Consider the following 26,801-nt stretch of genomic DNA (forward strand, 5'->3'; position numbering starts at 1 on the left):
CTTGAAATAGCTTTTACAGAGTACGCTGGAACCTGGATCATCCGAACTCTGTTATTCGAATTCTCTATCATCCAAACATCGTGTCATCCCAACGTTCCATTATGCGAACACGTTTCGCCTATAAAATGTTTAATCTTCCACGAGAATTTTTGTTAACGATCAACGACGCTACTAGCGAAAAGGTGATACAACAGCTTCACAAGCAATTAAATTTAACGCATTGCTGTTACATGGTGACATATGCTTGGTTGGGCGTTAAATGTGTGACACGGAAAAGAGCATCGAGTAAACCAGTGAATTACATCGATGAAACCATAGGGGAAAAAATGGACGATAATATTACGACAGATGTAGAAGAAACTCTACCTGCACTGATTCAATACCGGGATTCGATGGTTGTGATAGCGCTGCGACGCGATAGAATGGTTTCAATGTGACGGATTTACTCGATTGACCATGACACTAAGAGCATTTGAGGCGTTAGAAGTAAAGTTAAGATGGGAGGAGGTACAAAATGAAAGTAACTTCGCCGAATTGAATTCGCTAAACAAGGTTTCTGATTTAGCAACTAAAAAGTCTTGAGATCCATAAATCTTCGATCGAATCTTACGTTATTTGTATCGCTATTACGAATACTTACGTTCTTTTCTGAAATAAATACACGAAGATAAACATCGGAAAAGTAGTAACTGTTCTATCATCCGAAAATTTCCTCATCTTGGACGCTCTTGTCTCTCGACAAGATCGGGTAACTGAGGTTCTACTGTATTTAATTTTTTGTTTACGTGTTTGTCTCGGCCAGTAACGTTTCCAAAAGAGAAGACTGACGCATACGTCCAAACGCGGTGGCCGAGAGAAGACGACGAAGAAACAACTGATATCGAGTCCATCCTCTCCCCCTGTTCCAAGAAGGAAACTTTCTCCTTTTCCTTCATTTTGTTTCTCTTCGACGAGGTGCACGCGCTGCGATCTGCCGTGTCCGCAACTTGTTCGAACATTCGTGGTTCCAGATGGCAGCAGTAGCTGCGGAACGTCGAGAAGATACGGTGTTGATCCATCCGGTCCCCTTTTCTTCTCGCTCCTTCCTCGACGTCTTGCTCCTCGTGCCTCGATCTGTTACGCTGCGTTATATCTGCGGTGTTCTAGTCCATTACTGGGAAACGTGTAACATTTAAAAATTGATAAATTGATAAATTCGTGGGATCGTCGGGACGAATGACGAATGCGCGATGCGTAAGCCATACGCGGTTGTCCATCGGTGAAAAATGCCGCGTAATAACGAAACGAATGATCGTGTTTGAATAGAGTACCGGACGGTCGGAATTGCGATGAAAGGATCGCGTCAACCGTAGCCTTTCGTTTTTGCACGGTCGTACGTTATTTTAATGTTTTAATATCGTGTCGGCGCGGCCATTCGCGCAACGTGGTGTCTGGATCGTTCTCGATGCACTTCCCTCGTGTATTTTCCTTCGTCGATCACCCTTCGTCCGTAGACTCCTTTCGGACAATCCCTCGCAAACTTTCGTATCTGCAAAAATTAACCAATTAAGTAATAATCGAAAAGAGGAAAGAAAAGGACTGAAATAACTGTTAAATATAACAAATTGATGGAGTTTTTAGAAAGCTTTTTATCTCTTTTGCATTTTTATCTTCGATGTTTAATGTATAAACCTGAGCACGAATAGGATAAATTTTCAGAATGGTCTAACAGCTAAATAATATTCACAGTTGCAAAGGTTTCGAACTAGATTGGGTGAAGTCGAGACACTCGAGTAGCAAGTATTTCGTACAACGATTTGATCGAGCAATTTTTATCTTTACGATTTCTATCTGTGGCACGTTGGACTCGAAACATACGAAATGAAAGAGTTTTCCTTTTTTCTCTTACAGGCCGCGAGCCTGCGAACGAATACGGGAGGAGACTGGACGGCTTGCACTACCGATATCCACTCGCATCGATAGCTATATCGACAGCTATAGAACAGGCGCGCAATGGGAAAGGAAAAGTACACGAGTCGTCGAATTGTATTCTCGCGGCTCCTGGTTCGCGGACGATTTAACATGGGGCCGATAACGACCGGGATAAATCAGCGCCCGTCCGAACGAGGCGCGGTCCGAAATCAATAATAATGGGCAGGAGCCATTAGTAAAATTAATAAATTATGCCTCACATTATGTGCGCATTGTGAGTCGCGCGCGCTAGCACGTCGGGGTAATACGTCGTAAATCATATTAGTGAATAATCCGCATCACCATAACCAGCCGCGCGAGCAACGAGTACGTTTCGCGCAAAGGCAAAAGTCGCGTCGATCCCCTTTCGCTTGTTTGCCAACTCGTATTCCGCTTTGTTCCATGATTTGTCGATCTTTCTCGATTTCTAGCCGGTTCCCGTATCGGCCACGTCGGTTACAGCTAGGGCTGTGCTAACGACAGATACCAATAACAATAATGCAAAGCAATAATCGACGAAGATATTCGACAAAAATAGAATCGAACGATCGATCGTTGTATTAGAAAGATACGAGGAGTTTGACGGACAAAGGCGATCGTTAAATTCGATCGCAAACGCTAAAACCGCATCTTCCATCGTTTGAATGGTCGTGATCGTCGAAACGATAGTCGCATTTACGAATCGGGATAGTCGTAAGGCCAGACGGTCAGATGTTGAGGGGATCGGTCGGTCGGTCGGTCAATCGATCGGTTGGTCGGTCTACGTTAGATATCTATCGACGAACGCATAGCTTCCTATTAGCGAAGCATTTCCTACGAACGAGATTCTAGCTTGGTTCGCTTCTACTCCCCGCTTCGTCCTTCTCACCACCACGTTTGTGTCTCTTCACCGTTCCGCGCTGCACCGTGCCGCGCCACGCCGCGCTACACCGCGCTACGCCGCACCCGTGGGCGATATCGTATAAATGTGTCGTTAATTACTTACCCCGCGGCCGCGACACCACCCTTCTCTTCCACTGGTATTTCTCCTCCCTCTAACCGTCTCCGCCAACCTCCACTACGTCCGCTACCACCGCCTCCTCCACCGTCACCCTTCTGTTCCATAGACCCGTCACCTCTACCGACCTGCCTTCCGAGTGTACCACGCTATCCTCCTCTTCCTCCCAAAGCCCCCCGCGCTTGCCTCTTTCTCTTTTCCCACCTTCGATTTGCCCCTCTTACTTTCTCGCTTTGTTCCCTACTGCCACTACCATCGCTGCCACCTCCTCCTTCTCCTTCTCTTCTATCCCTTTCACCAACCAGTTCTCTCTTTCTCCACCGATTTGACCGTTCCTATCTTCTTTCCGCTATCGGGCTGTTTCTCTACTCTCTCCGCAGAGCCTCATCCTCGCCCTCGTTCTCGTTCTCGTTCTCGTTCTCGTCCTCGTCCTTGCCCTCATCCTCCGCCACGTTATGGCACCGCGTGTTAAGGAAACTAATGTTTATTTGAAAAACTAATTGAACGGGACTCTCGCGTCTACAGCCGGCAATTAAACGAGATTACTGCAGTAGCGCTCGAGCCCCCGTGGGGATTAGATAGCACAGTAAGATATGGAACGCGTAATGTTTAACTACGGCTGCCGGCAGCCCTCTGAAGCGCCGCCAATAATTAATTGTTAGCTCGATACTGCTACCACCGCGAAAACCAGCCGATATCAAAAAACCGGAATACTGCTGCTGCCGTCGCCGCCGCCTCCGCCGCCGCCGCCGCGGATCGTTTCACCCTTCCTCTCGTCTCCTTCCCCCTTCTCCCATTGCCACCCATCTCGGCCGTTTCTCTCCCATTCTTCTATTTTCTTCCCCTATCCGTTCGCTTCACTTTTCCTCGTCCTGATCCTCTCGTCGTTAGCAAGCTTCGTTTCTTCACCGGTTTACTTTGATCACGATTCGTGTAATCTCCAGAGATGAAACTCTATGCGACGCGCGGCGAGGTCCGCTCGTTTCGCCATTTCAAAAGTTCCGTATACGCACAGAGGCGGTCAAGCAAGACAAGAGCAACGCGGTACGTTTCGTCCAACCCGTTAACACTGTGTTCCTCCTCGAATTGAATTTACGCTTCGTCCAAAGAATTGGAAAGACGAGAAATCGTTTCCTCGTTTTTGTTGCTTCGTATCATCCTTCTTCTTATCGTCTCTACGCACAGGCGAGTACGCGTTGCGTCGGGTAATTACGGCACTCGATAGCCTCCGTGCCGATTCCCTATTTGTCATGCCTTTACTGCAACAAAGCGAAACGAACCAGCCTTTGGAGGATCCGCCGTCAGCTTTTTGGTTCGCAATACGTTGCATACGGACGACACACGCTCGTCGATAGTCGGCAATCAGCTACTATTCCAAGAGTCGAAGCGAACCACCAAATCGGGGATCTGCACAGCCGGAGAAAAGTATTGTTAGTAAATTGCGAATGTTTATGCGTTTCTAGCAAATTTATATGCGTAATAATGTAAACATGCAAATATATAGAAAACAACAAAAGTAAAGTAGTCGCGACAGTCGCGTCTCATTACAGTGCTAACTAAATGTCAAAATGTCGAAAAACTTTGTAAATTAGGCGATCTGTTTGTTGAATACGAATATGTGCTTGCGTTGTATCTAAACAATCTGCGTTCACACTAATCTACAATAATAATACGTAACCCTGTTTATCATCGTCAGTATTAATAAAGATCATAAGATAAAGATTATAAAAAAGATATAATATAATAAAGATATAAACATTTTTTAAGGTAATGGTAGGTGTTCAAATACTTTCGTGAAACGTCATACATATTAACTCTTTGCGACATCGAACGCACCGGAAATATTCTCCCTCCGAAAGAAAGCGGAACGGTATCCTAACCCATTGTAGACCGTCCTCTGTCGATACCAGCTCGGGGATTAATGCAACGTAGTAACGCGATAGTGTCCGCTCACCGAGCCGCAACCACCGTTCGCAGCATTCGGTCCGCCACCTTGACTATCGCAGTCGACCCCATCAGCCCTTTTCTGACCAACGAAACACCGATCCTGGCAAGTTTCTAACTTATAATTATCATCTCTGGCTATACGCTCGAGCTCGTCTATGACAACGTCCGATGCTGTGGCAACACGATCCGCTCCGTATTACGGTTCCTTTACCATCGTCGCAACGCAAAAAGGATATCACCGTCGACATCGACGCGCCTAATATCATACACGCGCTCATACACTCCCATTCGTAAGTATCGGGACACCTGCCGGTCTCATACGAAACGTGATAATTAATTTGAAGTGCTACCTGATCAACGGTAAATAAACGATCGAGATTCTATATTTATGCAAAGCAAAAGATCGCTAAAACTACTTGAAAGAATTAGAGTAAGAATTAGAATAATTATGCATTGACCTCGACACAGTTTTCTAACTCGAATCCTGAAAAGTTTGAATTAGACAGAAGATCGCAAGATCGTAAAGGGGCTCTTCTATTCTATTCTCCCTGCCCGCAGTGATAACTGTACGATATTTTATCGACGTTTCCTACCGTGCTCGGCAGTCTTTTGAACGTCGCGGCCTGTGAACAACTCGCATGTTCGCTACTATGATGCGGATCAACGCAATTGCTCGCATATTATAATTTATAACTGTGCCTCTGTGCAAGGACTATTTGGATGTGAACAATCGGCACGCCGACAATACGAGACCTTAAATCATAATTTGGTTAATGTGGAATGTAATGTCGATGTTGGCGGAAGCGTCTCTACATCCCGATAGGTTGGGGCAGACAATGCGCTGGCGAGAACGAGAGGACAGGCTCGCTCGTTCGTTCGTTTGTTCGTTCGTTGCACGATAGTTGGCCGACGCCTGGTCGGTCGGCTAGCTGGCACGTTCGCGCGCGACCACGTGCGCGCTTCTGAACTCTATGCGAGGGATTATAAATCGCTGACCAATGAGTGCATTCCATTTGTTATCACGATCGTTGGTACGCCAGTTAGACGCTGTTCGTTGCTTTATGCTTGAAATATCGCGTTGCGTTGACGACGTTAACCTCGTCTTTTGTCGACCGACGAGAACCGAGTCAAACGAAACTATTACGCCTCCGAACGACCGCTGCGGTCTCGCGGTAGTTCTGGTTGATGTTGGATACGTTTGAATCCAATGGTATACCGGTTATCCTACAGTGGCGAACATCCGTTTGTAATAAAACACCTTATCTCGTTTCAAAGATAAAGTTCAAACATATATTCTTGGATTGTAGTTAGGTCAATTTTAATTATTGAAAATACAAGCAGGAACGAAAAGCCTCGTTAAAAAATAAGAGATTCGCAAGTCCAGATCCAATTAACGAATTGATTGGCCAACCGTGGTTAGCAGACTAAAATAGATCTATTTGCGATTCATTTGTCTTTATTAACATTTAATTTCATGATTATAGACATTTATATCTAATTTTTGACTCGGTAAAAGAGAACAGATTAGAAGAAACACGCGATGATGGATGATGGAGCGCGTTAAGTGATATAAGTACGTATATGGTCAGACGCAAGAGATACGTGTCCGGACGGAGTAATAGCTGCGGAGTAGATTCGTGTTATTTTTGTCAGAGATAATGGACACGTACTGCTCGATTCGCACAATATATCCGCTATCATATAAAAGAACATTTAACGCGACTGTCTCTTGGTTCGCGAAACAATAACGACGAAATGTTATCAATTACAAAGTCCTGATATCACAAGTCACCATACGTGCAGTAAGTGCTAGGTCCCGATGATCAATCGTTTACACGCTGGACATCCGCGAGCGTAACGTTTAACCCTAGCGTCCGAGCCAGTTACAGTTTCTATATTTCTTCCAATAATATTTTTATTTCCTAGTGAAAATGCCACGACACCGCTTTTGATTTCCATTCTTTGGACATTTCCGCATCAAACTTTACAGAAAAATCTCGAACATCGAATCTTCAAAATTTCTTACGTGCTCCACATTTTGCTTATCGTGCGAGGGTTAACCTGTCACTTTCGCTCTGCCTCTCTCTTTCTTTGTACATTTCTAAATACGAAACGAAGAAGAAATTAGAATGTAGAAAAACTGAGTAGACCGTGGCAAGAGAGGGAGATGTGGCAAAAGCGAACAGAAAAGGGAGAGTGAATCAGAGGGTGATGGTTAGAAGAGGGGTATGGTGTGGGGCAGAGACGGCTGGTGGGGGAGGGGAATAGAAACAGGCAGCCGGTCGTTAGATGGGTAGCGCGAAAGGTGGTCGGTGGAAAAGGAGGTGGAGGAGGAGGTAGCGGAGGAGGAGGTGGAGAAGAGGAGGTGTTGGTGGAGGAGGAAGGGCGGCGGTAGAAGGGTAGCCATAAAAGTTTATGCTCTCCATATGTTGTAATATAGTCGGTAGCAAGCGGCAGGGTGCGGGGGGATCGGTAAAATATGCGGGCAATAAGTATGGATTGTTATTAACACGGGGCGCGCGGTGTCCGCCGCGTTTCTGAATCCATTACCTCCGCATGGCGGCTGAAATACCGGCCGATATATCCGACCTGGTGTGTACATCGCCGCACCAATGGCGAGGGAAAGAGTAGAGGCAGGAGCGCTAGATAGCGAATGCGAGAATGAGAATGAGAATGGGAGAGGGAAAGAGAGGAGAGGATTCGGAGAGCGTATGAATGGATTAGCAGGTACGGCAGGCGCGGTGCGGCTAAAATTACGATCGGATTTCACGTGCCGTACACCCAGACCAGACGTATACGTATGTACGTTCAAGCCTGCGTTTACACCGTACAAGCGTATTCACTTTCCGACACGGAGAAAACCCAGTCGTCCCGCTTTCCTTCGCGAGTTTCCCCTGTCCCGAGCCTACCTTTTAACGGCATCGCCGAATTATACGGATGATCGTTCCTGTTGTCCTAAGGAGATTCAATTTATTTTTCGAAAGTCAACATCTCTCCATCACCATCGACTGTTAAATTTGGCTGTTTAAGAACGGGATAATCTCCTGTTACGGTACGAAGATCGGCGAATTCATTCACGCCTCTCACTTTTATTAAAAAGATGAAAGACATCGAAAGCGAACCTCGTTTCTTTTTCTTTCTTCTATTAACGCAGTTTTAACCTTCATGAATTGTAATAAGAGTGGCGATAGTACGAGCCGCGAGCCAGCTATACAGAGCTTTCTTTCTGCATTTACACCTCTTCATTCTTATTTTCACTGGGCGTTTTCTTCTTGCATCGACTCTTAAACTTGGCCGATTAAGAACACGGTAATCCCCTGTTCACGATCGTGACTCACACCTTTCCAGACTCTTAAAATGGAAAGACAAATAATCGTGGTAGAACGAGCACGGCAGACGACTGATGGGTCTGGCATGGCTCTAACTAGACGCAATCAAGCGAGGAGCCGGAGTTTGTGGCTGGTTACGAGAAAGAGAGAGAGAGAGAGAGGAATGAAGACTAACAGCGTGTCGCTCGGAGGCTAACCAGAAGTAATGCTACCTTGGATCAATCTCCCCCATCCAGAATCCAAAGCCGCGACTGAAGACGAGGTCGAGACCGAAATTCGCCGGACCGACATCGACATCGACGCCAATCCTTGACAACGCAGTATCGCTCAATTTCTTCCCGCAACACTTCTTACCTCGTCGACTATTTCGCCTCTACCGCATTTTTTTTTTTTACCTTTCGCCTCGTTTTCATTATCGAAACGATCCAAAGTTAAGCGAATCAATGTCGTATACCAACTATCTATGCGAAGATGACTGGGCACAAAGAGAGTTGCTGCGATTTGTTACTTGTTACTATTTCTTACTGAACGTGACGAAGCAGAAAATGAAAAAAATAGTTGGTACTCGAAAGGAAAGATTCGACAGGAGCTAGCCAGGTGTTCGTAGGTAGTCGACGTGTATGGTACGTTGGAGGCAAAGCATCGTTTGGAGGAAAGTGGTGCAAAGGTGGGCGAGAATCGCGCGCGACGCAACCGAATCGCTGCGGTATTTATCGCTATCCGAAATACATTCATTTTCATTTCGAACATTACGTGCGAGTAGCGTAGAAGGGTGAGGAGGCGAGGATGGCGATCGAAGGGGAACGAAAAGTGGTAGGGGAGTATGGTACCACGAGAGGGGGGGAGAAGCGAAGGGAAGCATCAGCAGCACCGCCAGCAGCCAGGGTATTACCAAGAGCCAATGATATAGTGACTATTACCGTCACTACATACTCGTGCGCGGAGTGATGGCGGGTGACTGCGTGCTTCGATAGCGCTAAGCCTCGGGGCAGTAAAATACATTGGTCCGGTAGCTGTGATCCGGCCGTATCAATGCTGCTCGCCCGTTATGCACGCGAACCACCACCCTCGCTGCCTTCCACGCGAGGCCACTGCACTTATGGCAGCGTGCACAAACTATCCACCGTCCCATCGCGGTTCATCGCGGCTCATCGCGGTCTATCTTGACCTGTCGTGGCCCATCGCAGAAATATTCCATCTATATACCGACACTTCGATTATGACCATTCGTCGTCGTTCATTGCTGTTCACCATAGTTCACCGTACTACTCTACTTCGTCCAAATATCTTATTTGTTTCTTTTCAAGATAGAGTAGACTGCCCTCGACCGACCCTTACGCCACTGAACAATCTGCGGTATTGTTGAATGACAGCTGTGCATTCGTATAACAAGGTGTAATTGTCAGTTTTCGTTATTCAGACGTAATAGATTTCTCGTTAAAGATATTAGCGCGAACTGACAATCGATAAATATACGCTACACTACTTACTATATATATACGCTACACACTACGATTTGCATGTACGAGCCATTTCGACTTAAGAACGTCGAATGATTTTTCGTATTTGCTCCGGTAGTCTGTGCTGGCCGAAATAACCGCACAATTTTATCATAAACGAGAAGTAGATCCAAATACGGTAGATACATAGAGGTAAACCTCACGGATTCAGTTAAATGTGTAATTAGCTTTAGACGACTGAAAGCTTCTCGTTTACAAAGGCTGTCAATTGTCTTTTGTTACTTGCTTATGATAACAAATATGTGCACATGTTCGGAACCCAATTTTCTGCAATTCTCGTTGGTCACTCGTACGGCCGCTACAAACGTTTGATTTTGGCACCGATTATTGTCAAAGTATGGTCCAAAAGGTTCGGACCATGAGTCAGTTGCCTTTCCGTTAAGGTGGCAACCGGTTGCCGTGTACGAAACTTGGGTAATTTCCGGATAAGCGAGCCGCCTCTTGGGAATGTCATGGTGGGAAGAAGGGCGTCTTTCACGCCCGCGGACTTGATAACTCGTTAAATATGCATATTCCGAGAAGAGGGCCAGATCTGGCTAGCTAAACCGGGGGAGAACCACGAGAAGGGGATTTTCATCGGACAGTCTTCCTCAATTATCTCACGGTTGACGATCTAATCGCGCATACCGCACCATCGTGGCTAAAACGAAAGCTTTGGAAAACCTTTGAAACATCTACCTTTGGCTTAATACCATCGCCTTAATGCTCCTCCGCCTCGTGTTTCATCCATTTTCCGGTTCTCGCTCTCCGCTTTTCGCTTCCCATTCTTTCTTTTTCACGAGACCAAGGAACGCAACGAACACAGTAGATACGCGACTTAGAATTCCTAATTAATTTCCCCGATACGTTCTGCCTGATATCTTTCGTCGGTATTCTTAAACGAGACCACATCCATGTTAGACAGCGAATTCGCTACCGGCGTTCTTCGAATAATCTTCGAATTCGCGAGACGCATCGATCGCCATTATTCGAGGAGGCCCGTCGCTTTTGGATGCAATTCCGGCTGGAATCCTGCACGATTCTGCTCATTGTTTCCGGCTAACGATGTCGAAGGGAACCACCGGTTATCGCCGAATGTTCCACGCTAGCAAACTATTCGTTGGAGTCCGCGCATCGTGAAGCCGATTCGTTCGTCATCGACTCGGGACGATTTTCTTCGTTCGTCCATTCGTTCTCCCGCTTTCAGAAACCTTCGCGTCGTTCTTTCAAACTAAAGTATTCCGCTTCTTATAGAAGATAACGGGCATCGGAAAGAAAGCAGGCAAAGCCTGCTTGAAATTTTCATCGCGCGCAATTGTCGTGCGTGATCGTCAGGCATGATAAAGAGTGGCGATCCACGCGTAATCCCCATGGATCCGTTATTCGCTGGCAATAAACAGTTTTCCGTTAATAGGACCGAGGTGGACCGAGTAGACCGAGTGGACCGAGTGAACCGGGTGAACCGGGTGGACAGGGTAGATTGGGTGGACTGGGTGGTGAAACGGGTGGTGGATCGTACGGTGGAACGGGTGGCGAGTGCTGCGAGACTCGTACATTCGTAGAACCGCCGGTAAAATAGTAACAGCAGATGGTACAACAGGGAGGAGGTGAGCCGAAGCGAGGGTGGCATGCATAGAGGAGAAACAACGAGAGAAGGGAGGAAGCTGGAAGGGTTGCTGGTTGGCTACAGCTTCGCTACGAAGGCGAAGCAAGTTGTATCTCACAGATCTGTCGCGTGATTAAGCTTATTAAACGCTTAACTCATCTTACTCTGCTCCTTCTCTTCCGTTTCACTCTTCCACCCAACATGCTCTCTCTCTCTCTCTCTTTCTCTCTCTCGCCGTAGACCGTCCTTCTCGCGATTCACAGCTTTTCCCCTCTGCGTGAAATAGATACAAGTAGGTGTGCGTTAATGTGACCAAACTGCAGATACGAATGGTTTCTATACGCGCGTCTCTTCTATCGTTCCTCCTCTTGTCACACGTGCGACTGCGTTTCGTTCCATTCTTCGTTCGTTCAACGTTCTATCTCAGTTTACTTTTGCTCGTGCAGCTTCAACACCATGATTCTACCCATTATCGTTCTTCTACCAATGTTTCGTCAAGCGTGTGTATGTTTCGAGCAGCTATTATACGGAAATACGTAGATCAAAATGGAGGAATCGAAGAAGATGTAGGATTCCAAGGCGACGATCGAGGAATGAATCGATCTATTCTGGACCGACAAACGACGAACGGCGAATAATAAACGACAAACGACAAACGACAAACGACGAACGACGAAACAGTGATGGCTCGCGAACGAATCGCAGCGCGCCCGATTGTCTCACCGCGGTAACGGTGACTACAGATTAAACTGTGGATTTTGCGAACCGCAATGCTTGTTGCGAAATTAATCCACGCAGTTCGTTATTACGACAGTTACATCGGTGGTACGTGTAATCTGACCGTGCTTTTGTTGCTGAGCACATCGAAACCACCGAACAATTCTTCTTTGTTAATGGCGTCTGTTTACGATATAAAACTGTTTGTCCGCGATAATGGCCGTCGCAATGCGCACCAATAATTATTTCGAATTACGAAATCGCGAAATGGGCTTTTACACGGAGTTACGAACTGCAATCATTCTCGCGCGTATAAACGTCGATCGAACCGCATTGCGATTGTTTCGAGAGAGAGCGAATGCGATTCGTCGCGCGCTAACCACCGTCGAAAAAACAAAATCATCCTGTCGATTTATGCACGTCCGATTCTTTCAAACATTTCCTCTATCACGCGATCATCGCGTCCAACTATACTTACGATATATGTATACACTTGCATCGTGCAAATCGTCGCTACCATCGTGACCACGACACCTAATGAATTTCCAAAGTCTTTGTTAATACATTCTCGTAATCGCCTTACGACAAAGAATCTCCTTATCGTCCGTGTAACTTAACCTCGATTCGACCTGCGCAAACTTTGATTCTTACCGAGTAATATGAAAATTTTCCGCGGTATACAGCCACCGATTAGTCGTGCCGCTACTCGATAAAATAATTTATCGAATATATTTCAATTTCACGCGTATTATGCCGCCCCGAAAGAGTAATTCAATGGAAAATATAAATATTCATTTGCGGGGATTTAAAGCGAACGGATGTTCTCTCTCGCACACTTACCCATACTTCTCTTATTCACTCACTTCCATCGAATCCATCCCCCTCCTTTTCTGCCCCTCCCCCTCCCTTCTACCTCGCATTCACCCCGCCTACTCAACGAACCGATGATTTATACCGGCAAAATAATAATTTAATTTCACCGCAGTTGGGCACGATACAAAATTGCACGACAAAAATAATAAATAAATTTTGTGCCGACCGGTCATGTCGATTTCAGTTCGCTACGTTGGCCACCCCCTTATCCACCCTACCCCTGCACACAACGGTAGCGGAATATTTTTATACGTGTTTCCTTTTTACTAGCATAAACGCTCACGTGTTACAACAATGATACGCCAATTCTCCAGCCTTGTACCGATTACATAGATACGCGAATACACGAATACACGAGTCGCAGAGATATATCGCGAATATCTCCCCGATTTTCGCCCTAGCGCAACCATCCAAACACTTCCGCTTTAGCGTCCGTAACCCGGGACCATATCTTCGTCCCCGTTAGTTCGAAAATCCTACTTGTCATTCCGAGATCGAAGAAAACTCAAATTCCGTCCTTTTTCCTCGCCACATCTTTGTCTCTCTTCGTTCCATTAGGAATATTTAATCGTCGCTTCAATCGGTACGATGTAACTTCGTGTTAAAGGTAAGAAATCACCGGGCATCTTCGAACATCTCAACGTATCTTGAAAGACGAAGAAACGCTGCATAGGAAATCTTTACTAAGGCACAAACTTGAACGCTTAGCTTCTCTCTCTCTCCCTGGACAGGTGGTTTCTGAGAATTTGAATGAGCGGACGAGAATGAACGAGCGTGAATAAGATACCAATGGCCAGCGCAATCAACGAGGATATTAGAATTCCGAGAAATCGAAGTAAGAAAATATGCGTAACAGTGCGCAACACGTCGTAGCGGATATTGCGTGCGACGGTAGCCCAAATTCCAGTCGAACGTGTTTCCTCGAGAGGAACGATTTCAAAGCGTTGAAACTTGGAGAATGGTGAAATAGTTCTTCTCCTTCTGTTTTTTCGCTTTTGATCTTGGTACCATTATTCCGCGCTAACTTTCAGAGCAACGTTGGTATCCCTGGGCCGTCTTCTCGGTAGAAACTGTCGTCCCAAACCCAAAGCCATGGTGTATCCGAGACACTTGACGCCATTAGCGGCTCCAAACTGTTCCACGGGCAGTTAAAGTGATTTGCGACTATCCGTAGCCAGAAACCACCTCTCTTTTCGCTTTATCAGCTTACCAAGCCTTCGCTCCTCGTCCCCCTTCTAGCTCGCTGCCCTTTCTCTTTTTCGAGAGACAAAACCGCTTTCTCCCCGTACTTACTTCCCTCTTCTGCGTCTCAGATTATAGAAAGCATCGGCTCGAATTGGTTTCGTTCGCGTCGCCTTCGATCGGCCATCGTCCGAAGGTCGAACGTAACGCCGGCAACGAAAATATAAACAAAAGGAAACGAAGACGACGCGTCGCGTAGAAAAAATCAACTCGGGTTCGAACATCCGCGTATGAGCCACCGGTTCTCGTATACAGGATAGAGCTATCCTACGTTTTATCTTGCGTTTTATCCCGCGTTTTACCGTGCTCGTACAACCTTCTGTTTTCGTATTCGTTGAAAACCATAATGTTCCTACCACTGATATTTCAGCTAAATAACTACGTGTGACAGCCGTGGTTAAGCGCCGAAATGAACGGGTGCTATTAACGATTAAAAACAAAAAGGGAGCAGCGACAGGACGAAAGGGAAAAAAGAGAAACAAGCGAGCGGTAGAAAAAGGCGAAATATGAGAGCAGTTAATAACACTTTGCGGGAAATAATACTGCGAGAAAGGCCGCTTACCGTGACAAATAACGACTCTCTCGTTCTTTCCCCTCCTAGTCCTTGTTCTCCTCTCTTCGATGTCTCTACCTATCTCTTTCTCTCTATTCACAGTCTACTTCGAAACGTTTACAATGTCCCGTGCCACGCTTCCGCGAGATTCGAGTCAGTCTCTGGTTTGCTCTTCGCAACCTGTCCATCGATTCCAAGAGGCAGGATGAGGTAAGACGAGGTAAGACGAGTAGATAGACGCAGGGACGTTTCACCTTCGCGCGTTTCTAGCCGACCCGAGATCTCTGACACGCTCAATTTCCATCGATCCTCACTTGGAACGTTTCTTCCGGCCGTTCTCTCGCGCTTCCACGCGTCCGAGCTCATTAGATCGACCGGTAGCGTCGACGCGATAACAACGTCAGCCTGCATTCAGCGCGCCACGGACGTCACCGTCGTCGCTTGAAACATTCACAGTTGACAGATGTCACGCGCTGACCCGCGTCACACCTGTCACCTGTCAACCACCGATCCGGACGAATTACGCGATACAACGAGCACGTGTTACGTCTCGAATAATGCGCGGAAAATTTCAGTGAACCATCATTATATCGGCTGGATACGTGGAAGCTGTGAGTATCGTTGACAGAAAAATGATAGACAAGTTGCGGAGACGGTACTCGATAGCGTCCAGGTCGGACTCGTTAAGGGCAACCGTGATCATTCGCACGCGAAATGTCGAGGCGTGTTTGCTATTTGCGAAGCTAACAGCTACGATCCACATCGATAACGCGCGATAACGATCGTGAAACCGCTTCTAACGTGGGCGCTGCTAATCGCACGTGGAGATGCGCTATTGCACGATTTAGCTAATTTGTAGCAACAACATAGTGTTGGTAAAATATTAGGGTATTATAAAATATAGCGTATTGAATATGCATGTAAATCTTTCGTAAGATAAATGTATATAGCGATGTAAGATAACGTGGCTAAAACTCATAAAGATCACTGGCTAAATTATTAATCGTTAGTTATTGTTGCCATCTATTGCTATCTGTTTCGTTGTATTTTTACTTCAATTTTTAGATACTCTTCCTTCCTTGTCTTTTTTTTTTTTTTTTCTTTTATTTTGCCAGCGTGGATACAGCGTGTTCGTTCACTAATCTATAATATATTATAGGCAAGAAAAAGATAAATTATTTTTCAATACAGCTTGAAACGTGCCATACTTCGTTCCTTATCATGTTAACCAGAAAATATAAGGATTGAAAAGTTCTGGGTGTCTTTACATTAACGATAAAACTATCATCGATATCCATCGTCGGTATACCGCGATACATAGGCCGAATTTACAAGAGGACATGGTTGATTCGCACTGGAAATGACGGACGAATAAACACGCGATCCGCGCGCTTTCATCACTCAAACGATTCCTTTCGGTTATTATCCGATTAAAATAGTCCGTTTAAATATAACGCGGTACACACACACACACAGAGCAGAAGGGGTGCGAAGCTCGAAGAGAAGGTAAGCCTAGCGCTAAGCGAGGCTCTCGATCGTGCCGCCTGGACAAAAGGGACAAGGTGATGCTGTTTCGCTAGTGGAAAAATATTTCTCACGGTGTTTGCAAGCACGCCCACTTCGGACTTCCTCTATTCTTCCCCTTTCTTCGTTTTGCCCTCTTCAACCGGCCTTTTCTCCAGTGCTCGCGCTTTTCCCGACTTTATTTCACCAGCGAAAAATTATCGTCGTATTCGTCGTACGCTCTGCTCCCGAGATTGTGCTCGTGTGCGTACGTACGTGTGCAAACGACGCAAGAACAATGGCACTGAATTGGCGTCTAACCGGTGAGCAATAGGTCCATCCCTTTCGTCCGAATAAAGGCGCTCCCGTTAATTAATGGAGCCTATAAATCAGCACTCGGAATAATACCCAAGGAGACAACAGGAATAGTTTATAAAGCGGCTGGGGAGTGCCGATGCCTTTGCCTTTGCTTGTGCGGACGTCTCGACGATCTTGACTTTTAACGGTGCAACGCGCTGAATCTTTCAGCTACTCTCACCGTGTGTCGTAAAGACAAACGCGACTGTGTTCGCGTAACACGTCAAAACGCATTTGTACCGGTCGTTCGTACGTGAATGATGATTCCTGCGTAACGCTTTCCTAAGATCTTACATTTCGACGATGAGTTGACCGATATGGCAATATCGTTCTTCGACTAATTCGAATCATTTACGAAATTAAGCGTCCGAGGTCGAATCGTTCATTCAAACGCTTTAGTGATTGATAATAACTTTGCTATTAGAAACGCGTTGAATCACGCCTCCCAATTTTTCGTCAAGGATAAATTTTACCGACGATAAAAATAATTAAAACTTTGTGTAATAGCAATTCGATGACCAAGAACTGTAGCAATAAACACGATTAGACACCTGTTCTATGTTCGGTCGCTTCACGTATCCAATACGTTCACCCGTCACGCAGCGATTACCCCCCTGGAAAGGAATATAGCATAGGAAAGAAACGAGGTTGCTCGTTTTTCCATTCGTTTTCTCTTCTAATTCGTTCCCTCGGGCAAGCTTCGGGAGGACGACGTCGCGGTACGCGAATTTATCTTAAACGTAAAACGAACCAAACACGCTCGCTTGATATACGGTCGCGTAATGTCTATATTTTTATTATTTACGGGCTGCGAGATAAGTGAACAGACCTCCCTCTTTTACCGTTTCCCTCACCCCGTCCGTGCGCGCTTCTGCTTCCCTGACGATTCGAAGCAGCCCGAGCTCTCTGTATGGAGTACCGTGATAGAGTCTACGCCGCAAGAAACGCGGACATTCGTTCCACGAGCACGACGTACAATGCTAACTTCTCAGCTTGAAACCACCCTTTCTCTTTCCGCTCTCTTCTACCCGACCCACCACCCACCCCCGATGTATCACGACCTCTCCGTTCCCATTCTCGACGCCCTTCCCCCATTCTCCTACCCTCTGCGTACCTTTTCCGTACTGTCTCCGCTACCAACACCGCCGGCTGCCATTGTATCGAGAAATATCACGCGCCTATAAATCATCCCGAACACCGCATATTATACCAGCGAACTATTCGCGAAAGGTAGGGGTGGTGACCTGTGCACGGTTCTGGGATACTGGCTACCAGTGGCGAGTGGCCGACTACCCTGTGCCGAGCGGCGAGGGGTGTCTGGTGTCCGGTATCGGGTGTCGGCTGTCGGCCGATGGCTAGTGGCTAGTAGAATGGTTGCGCGGTTCGATCGAAACTGACGCGACATCGATTATTTTATTTCTCTTCGCAAAGCCGCCGTCATCGGCCGAATCGTTGATTCGCCGAATCGTCCAATGGACGTCCATCGCTGTTTGGTTATTTCAAACATCGTGCTCCGACGGATTCGCTGTCAGCGAAAAATCGACGACGCTTAACTTTCCGGCTGGCGATGAGGGCGATCGACCGTTGGCCGACTTGAACGCGTGGCACATGCTCGCGACGTTCAAAATTCTTCCTCGTCGTACGCTAAATTAAGGCAAGCGTCTCAAGGACGTGGAAGATGTTTTCGTTGTTTGAAAATAAACGAGGGATAAACGAGCGAGGAAACGAGGATCGAAAGATACGAATTGATTCGAAGAAAAAATGTTGGTATACAATGGGGGAAAAAGTTTCGTTGGGAGCGATAACGAGGCTAGGAAAATACAAAAGTGGGACATAACGGTTTGGCGGCAGCCGTAACACGTTCGCGGTTGGTAGCAATAGTGGCGGTGGCGTACGCTTTGGAAAAAGGGAACAGCGATGGCACGAGAGAAAGAGAGTAAAAGGATAGAAGGGGAGAGTGGAGGAGAGGGTAAGGGGAAGCACGAGCAACGAGCAGCGGACAACGGGCAATGAGCAGCGGGCAGTGGGCGCAGTGGGCAGTGGACAGAGCGGGCCGCGGGCATCGGGCAGCTGGCAGGAGGCAGGAAAGAGGAGGTGGTGACGGTAGCGACGGCAGTAGCGGTAGAGGTAGCGGTAGAGGTAGCGGTAGAGGTAGCGGTAGAGGTAGCGGTGGCGGTATGAAACAGCGGTGGTGGTAGCGGCGGCGGCGGCGGCGGCGGCGGCAGCGGCGGCGGTGGTGGTAGAGACGGAGGATGAGGAAGCGGCGAAAGAGCGGGGGAAGAGGTAAACGGCTGTCGACCCATCGCTCATACCACGTTTCTCGTACACACGCTGATCTAGTTGTATTTATGCCAGCAGTGAATCACGTCGAAGGTTTGATTTGTCGATGGCTTTTATGGACGGGAATTAACGCGTGCAGCGCTTCGCATTTTGTTACGGCAAATGCCGTTCCCTCCATCCCCATTCCCTCCCTCCATCCCACCAGCCGCCCGTTTATACCCTTCTCTTTTGGTTGGTTCAACATTTCCAAATAACCGGTACTCGTTCGATGATTTGTACTTCCACTTTACCAATTTTTTAATGCGAAAACAACAGTCGCCCGTCATCCCCGTCCTCCACCGATTCGACTCTAAATATGATAAAAGGTCGTGCCGTAACATCCGCCTAAAACGAATACTTCGACCCGATCGAACGAAGATCGATAAAAATTACACGCACATCTTGTCGTCTCTCGTGCGAATATTTTCTTCCTTCGATTACGACCTTTCTCTCCGTGTCCCCTCCCACTTACGTCTTTTTCTCCCTTACGTTCTCGTCGTTACTTTCAGCTTCCCGCCGCCCATTAAATCAGCACGCGGTTCGTTCGCGCTTTTAACGACGCGTTCTTTTAAACGCGTTTTAATTCCCTCCGCCTGAAGAAAGCGTTACTCTGACACGCGCGATTTAAGTCGTTAATCGCCCCGCGTTGATAATTCAAGCAAGCGGGATAAGGAAGGTACACGCGCGCGCTAGCATCATCGACAACGTGAACCGTAATTGTATGGGAAAGATGGCACTTTGCTCGGCATTTTGTCGCCTTGGACCCCTAATGGCCGGTGGTTGATAACAAGGTTTACAGACTAGACAGCGCTGCCCACTGAGAGACGTTGACAGCGGCTTTCAACCTTCCCGCGGCTCCAGCTGCCTCGATCCGATCCGTGGTCAGTTCAAATGCGTTACGAGTTACTCTTGACTTTTCCCAGCGCGTATCATACGTGTTCCGGTTACCCGTCTGGTACACGGTTCGCATACGTTCCTTTTGCTTCTGGCGAGAGAAGGCAAAGTATAACTTGCGCGTTATACCACCGCTGACCGAATAGACACGGTCGTGCACGCGCGAGCAAACTTGCATGGTATAGAACACGTGCGCGCTGCACCCCGTGTACCGTAAGCGCGGTCAGGCGCGTTACGCGACGCAAGAAGAAGGCTTTTCTGCTAATCCTCGGTGCGGCACTAAACGAGCTGGTGGATTTGTTGGAAAGAGCTTATACTTACTGAGACAGAGAGAATGCCCCTCCGCTAGAACAGAAACAGGAAATAGAAGGTAGGGAAAAGGTGCAGCAACGTGGCTTCTGCTCGTGAAACTACAAAGCTCCTATCCACACGCGGGCTAACAACAATGGGATGATCCGGCCGGATTACGCGATCCGACACGAAGAAGAGGCCGACTGCTTCGTTTTGTTACCGACGTTCAAGCGAGACTATGCTTGCGATACACTTTAACGATTCTACCATTTTCACCAGACATTCCGATGCTCGTTTCTTTTTTCGCCAATCACGGATTCATTTTTCGGATCTTGATTACGCTCGAGAAACGACAAAGATTCTTTGTCTCTGTGTATCATGTATATTCTTTCCTTTTTTCTTTTTTTTTTTTCCTTTTAAAGAATTACAATAGCGATGGCTCTTGTGTTCGCAGTCTTGGACCATATCTGAACGCGTCACGTCTGAGAATTGTTCTCAGGCAACGAGAAAGAACGTTTGTGAGTGAAATACCAATCCTTGATACGGATATATAGGTGTTATGCTGCATCTGGTCAATTGTTATTAATTCTCGTTTTCAAGAATTGATGGAGTCAGCGATGAACGCCAAATGATGAAACGAATAATATAGTACACACGAATCTCGAGTACTTAATGGTACGTTCGTCCTACGGAAATCACGCGGTATATGCGTTGAGCGATTTAGTGATCGACGATATGCTAGCAATAGGTACAGGATAGGGTAGGTAAGCAGTCAACCAACCAGTCAGCCAACCAGCCAGCCAGCCAGCCAGGTAGGTAGGTAGATGCACGGACGAAGAAGAAGATAGGTAACAAGCGCGCGTGAGAAACATGGGGGGAGGAGAGAGAGAGAAAGAGAAAGAGAGAGAGAGTGGAAGAGGAAGAGAGAGGCTCGGGTGGTGACGTTGACTAATGATGGTGGTGAGAGAACACACTCTACTCTAACCCGACCTGTTGCACCCCCAATAAACCCCGTCAAACGACGCACCGCTAAATAGAATCGCACCGTGTCTCTCGATCTTACAGACTGCTTCATGCCACCAACTGGAAACACGATTTCTCATTACGATTAAATTATCCCATAACGCCGATACTTTAACTCGTAGAATCAACAACTGAAATCTAACGTTTCCGCGATAGAAATATGTTTCCTTCTCTTCTCCTATCATCTAACGCATTTTTTATTATCTATCGAGAGCTTTACGAAACTTATTCGAAAGTTGTGAACAAGAGAAAATACTCTGGAAGCCTGTGAAAGTTATCTGAAGTTACAGACGACAAAAAGATCTAATTCCGAATGTTTTTCGACCAAAGTATCCGGATATTTATGTTTATCGATAAAGTAAGTAAAAACCGAATACGCGATACGGTCGCACAATTACAAGATTATACGAAAAATTGTGCAAGGACGTCGATCACAGGCTGAACGGTGTCCGAAACGAATAGAACAGATCGAGATTATGCCACTGGCATAAAAGAGTGGCAATGGCAGCGACGGTAACGTTGTTGATCGAAACGTCGTTGAAGACGATATTGGAAAGTCGCATCCGATGAAAGACCGAATCGACGATCTTCCGTTCTCGCAAGACTGGCCTGACCGCGCCACGTCGAGCACTCTTCAACGCGGATTCAATCCCGGTGAGCCACGAAATAATCATCTCCCGGCGATTCATCCCTTCGCCAGCAGAAGCCTCTTATTGCTGGAATCGTCCGCAGTCTGGTCAGGAATAAACGTCTGTCGTTCTCCCTTTCTTGGTTTTCCCTCGTGCCAATATCTTCTGACCTCCACGGTCTTTCTTCCTATCGCTTCTTACATCCGCCATCGTTTAAACAATACCGGTATTCTTATTAACAATTATTCGGATATTATGCGTTCGCTGAGCGTTACGACCTCAGAACGTACGAGGATTGTCTTTGGCTTGACTTATTTTTACAAGATACTCGATAGATACACATGCTGTCCAAAGCATCTTGGTAGAATTAATGCCAATGCGTCTATTAGAGACATTCTAATACGTTCACACCACAACTGTACGCCTCTCGTTTCGAATATACCGACGTTATCACCAGATTGTCGTAATTTGCAAACCAATTCGCTAGCGGCGTAAACTTCTCTGGCGACTTTACGTCTTCTTTCAAGCTAAACGTACAGAAAGTTCTCCGAAGCGAATTAGATACTTAGACAATTATTATATCAGCATCGATTTTGTACTTTGCGACATTTCGCTCGTGTATAAAAGAGGGGTGAACTCGTGTATAATAGAAGAAATAAAATAAGTATGGATTTTTTGATATTTTTTAAAATCGAAGAAGTCAGGTTAGATGGAAAGAAAGAATGCAGCGTGGTACGGGAGAGAATGCGAGTTAAATTCAGCAGGTCTGGCTATAGAAACGCCAGGGTCAGATCAGCATATTCGCTTGGTCAATGATACGATACGCGTAGCCTACACGGGACGCATTTTGAATTACCCGATTGCTCTTGCTACTTTTCGCTATTTACCGTACAACAGGTAAATATACTTTGCTCGCCACGCACTCTTACACGCCTTCGTTGCTTTATAGCCGTATTGTTCTGAAAATCAAGAAATATGTCACCGACAGCGAGGGTAAAATGCTCGGGAACCAAGCGTCGTCGTAGCAGTGTCACGGCCAGGAAAACGTTACTCTCCTCGCTCTTTTCGTCTCTCCTCCCTCGTTTCTCAAGCCTAGTTGCACCGTCTTTCGTCTACTCCCGATTCTCCCTCTCTCTCTCTGTTTTCTTCCCATGTCACTCGTTCCTTTTGTATTTTCGTATGCTCCACCTCACACAACCCACCCCTTGAATCCTTTTAGATACATTTTGAATTGGCGCAACGAACTGACTGCAGGTTAACGGTCGAACAATGAATTATCCCGTCGACTTGTCTTCCAGGCACGTTATCCTCCAACGAAGATTCCCTTTTTATCACGGCCAAGAATAAAAATGTTTCGACAGCATGTTTCAAGTGCAACGAGTTTAACATGTTGACTAACCCGATACGAGTTAACCGGTACTCGATAAATCATCTCCAAATAAAAAAGGAATAAAAATATTTAAACCGTTTTGTTTTATATCTTTTACGTGCCATTTTAACTTGTCCAAGATTTAATATTTTTCTAGTTTTGACACTTAAGGATTTTGCTCTTTCGCGAAGAAGATTTGGCAGTTACAGTTAGCATATTGCTTTTCATTATGTTACGAGAAGACTCGTACAAGGTGTGTCTATATCTATGGTCTTCATTATGAAAAACAACTCTTCCTCTACCGATCGACGCGCGACTTTGAATTTTTGATCGGAGAAGGCAGCCAGTCCGTGTTGAAAGGAGCCGAGAATCGAAAGTTGATTTCACAGATGCCGGCACGATCTTTGTTGAACATCCAAACCATCGGACGTTCAACTTATTGGTAATCCGTGCAAGGGGGCACACATTCGATTTTATTTCACGGTTTCCTTTATGCGAGAGACGTAGAATTTCTATTAGCTTTGTACCCCGGTTAGATTGAATAGCCGCAGGCTGCCAGGGCATACGTTCATGACTGTTTCATTTACAAATGTATTTCCCTCTCAGACGGAACTTTCAATTTAGTCGGATGCTTCCTACGATTGCATGAAACGCGTAGCCGAGGCTGTTCCATATACACGATACGCCTGCTTAGAACTTTCCTTTCGGGAAACAAATCGAAACGACGGACGAGCTGTTTTTTACGCTCGACCCTGCAAGATCGCCGTTTGGATGCCCGCGGAACAATTCTCGTATCATTTCCGAGTGCTTTTTGAGTACTCTGTAAAAGGAGCAGTGAAATTTATCAAAACAAAACGTAGAATCGTAGTAAATTATCAAGCGGTGCGACTAAATTACGATGAACGACATAAAAGAAATCTGACGAGCGTCTATCAAATTATCAGAGAAGAAAAACTCAGCGTTACCCAATTTTTTCCGTGTAACCTGTTTTATAACAGGCAAAGAAATTGAAATTTCGCTCTTACAAACGAACTCGAATATTTTTTAGTAAGCTGGCAGAGAACGCGTTAGAAATTGATAAGCCAAAGTATAATTCTAATTAAACTAGAGTTGGAAATCTTCGATTAAAAACAACCGCTTCGATGTTTTAAAAAAAGTCCCTTCAATGGAAATGCAGGATGTTCGAGTGGAGACGAAAGACGAAATAAGCGAAGCCAACGACGTTCGATGGTTCGTACGTTATCGTGGCGAAAAGCAACGTTAATCGGATATCGGCAGATAACGTTGCGTCGCTGGAAAAGGCTATCGCCTTTCCTTCTCTCGTCCTCCTCTGTCGCAGTCACACACCGTCGTGGCACACTCGCACAGAAGCACCTACTGTATCTGCCGCTCGTATTCCCCGTGTCACCCCTTGTTCGGCGTGTGTAAACGTAGAAACGCACACAGAGATTGGCCAGCGTGCGTAAACACACGTACACATGTACGCGTATCAAGTCAATAATTAACACCAGTTACAACTTGTGGGAATAGTAACGGCGTTTATGCTCCCGGGGACGTCGTATTTCAGGAAAATGTGCTCGTACCGTCGCGCCGCGCTGGTCTGTAGGAGTACCGCGCGAGGATTTGTCGTCGGCGGGAAGCGAGTTCGAAGCGTCGGAGGTCGAGCGAGAGCAAGATGCGAGATGGGAGAGATGCGAGATGCGAGATGCGCGAGACGAGGCGAAGGGAGGCGAAGGTGAAGAGCAGAACGCGATAGAGGAGAAGGGTTTGGAAACACAGGGGATGTTACGGGTGGTGGAAGGTTGCGCGAAACGCTTCTGCCACCGTTAACTCGGTGGTAGCAGATGAACAGATACGGGTTATGGGAGGTAGAAATATAGATTTAGGCTAGAGGCGACCACCAACTCCCTTCTCGTACGTCCTCTCGGCTACACGAGAAAGCTAATACAGATTGCCAGCCACTGAATGAAGCAACCCAACCAGCTCGGTCTTTACGTGTACGTGTACGTGTACGAGCGCGTGCTTACGTTCGCGATAGAGAGAGGATCCGCGGTTTCATCCGCCTAAGTCCTTGGGTTTACAGCGATTATGGATTCGCGTGCGATCTTACACCGACACTGTCGGCATCGTTCGTACCATCCTACGAGGGGCAGGCTAGCTGCTCGTTCCTACGTTTGGCTTGAGTTTCGGGTTTGCCGCCGTCGTTTCCAACCTAGAGAAGCCAAAACGGCAAAGCACGCGGGGCAGAGGAAGGTGGTAAGGCGGGTGCTAGAGCTGATTTACTACCGGCTTATGGGGTGTGAGACAACGCCACGACGTTAGATCGTCTATGAACGAGTTAATGGACCGAGTAGGTTGCGCCACGCCAAAGACCAAAGACCAACTATTCTAACGAACGACCTTCTTTTTTTTTCCTTTTCTTCTCTTCTTTTTTGTTTCTCCGCGGTTTGTTCTTCCTTCCGGCGTATCTTTTTTCTTCCCTATATGACGAATTTCGACGATAGGATTGATCAGAAAGATCCGTTACATCTTCTCGTCTCGTCTCGGTAGGAGAAGAGAACGAAGCGATCGAAGGTAAATCAGAGTCATGCTCGTTAGTAGAAGGAAGATATAGGGGATAGTTAAAATAAATCTTAGAAGCGAGTAATTATACGTGTATTAGCTAGTTTCCCCGTTGCGGGAGTGATGGACGACGCAGCGGCAGATGTACTAAAACGGCTCTTCATTCCTCGATTTCCTTTATTGCTACTCGACGGACACGTTGCGAGCAGCGTCTGCTGTTTCCACGTCCACTCGTTGTTCTCGCGTGAACGTCGCACGTATTCACATTTTCCCGGAGAAAACGAGTCGATCTTTCGACTCTGCAAGTTGCGTATCAACGAAACTCCACGTAATAGTCAACTCGATCGCATCGACGTTTACCAAAAATCGATTAACACGTATCGATCAGGATACACTTTCGATTCAAAGTTATCGATTATAGCTTCTACCAAAAGCAGTTCGACGGATTATGTTCGTCCCTGGCTTTATGAGCTCATCGACAATTACTAGTGTTTTGCCCCGGAGTCCAATTAGTTGCTGATCAAAGTAACATTTATCCACAGCTCTTTACTTCCGTTCTCATTAAGCTCATCAGTGCATCGGATAGGCACGTGTTCATGGCGCGATATTAATTTACCTTTGAAAGCAATCGAACAGTCGCGATTCACAAATTCGAACGCGAACTCGCCAAAATTTCCAATAAAATAACCAACTTTAGCCACCCCCTACAGTTGCTGTCGCTGCCGCTGCCTCTGCCATTCTCCTACCCCTCTATTTCTACCCACCAACCTACTCCCTGTACGCACATACGCGCCACGGTATCGTTTTCTTTCTCTCTTCCACTTTTGCCGCTCACCGTCCTTCTCTTTCTTTCTTTCTTTCCCCCCTCCCCTCTCGTCGTTTCCCTTCGTCCCTGTTGCTCTCTCCGAGTATCGGTGCGGAGACAAGCCACCGCGTCCGCTCGCATCATCCTATACGCTCCTCTGTAGCAGGAATCGGTGAACTCATTATTACGATAAACTCGTATACATATTTATCGCGATGCATTATTACTCTTTCGCCGATGGTCCAGCGTGGTCATCGATTGTGAATTTCATTTTGCGACTTAATGTACCGAATAGTAATGCCGCGTCGAGGTACTTTTCATTAACGCGCGCACTGT

General features: G+C 46.6%; 1 protein-coding gene across 1 annotated transcript in view; it reads right to left on the reverse strand.

Annotated features, from left to right (window-relative positions):
- Positions 1–4,994: 4,994 nt before the first annotated feature.
- Positions 4,995–26,801, reverse strand: part of Dronc (Death regulator Nedd2-like caspase) — a 104,310-nt gene continuing 82,503 nt past the window's right edge. Inside the window, exon 7 of the mRNA XM_072011486.2 lies at positions 4,995–5,008. The gene's annotated coding sequence lies outside the window, so the exon portion shown is untranslated. The remainder of the gene's footprint in view (positions 5,009–26,801) is intronic.

Source organism: Bombus fervidus, chromosome 10 (genome assembly GCF_041682495.2).
Source record: "Bombus fervidus isolate BK054 chromosome 10, iyBomFerv1, whole genome shotgun sequence".
NCBI classification, from domain to species: domain Eukaryota; kingdom Metazoa; phylum Arthropoda; class Insecta; order Hymenoptera; family Apidae; genus Bombus; species Bombus fervidus.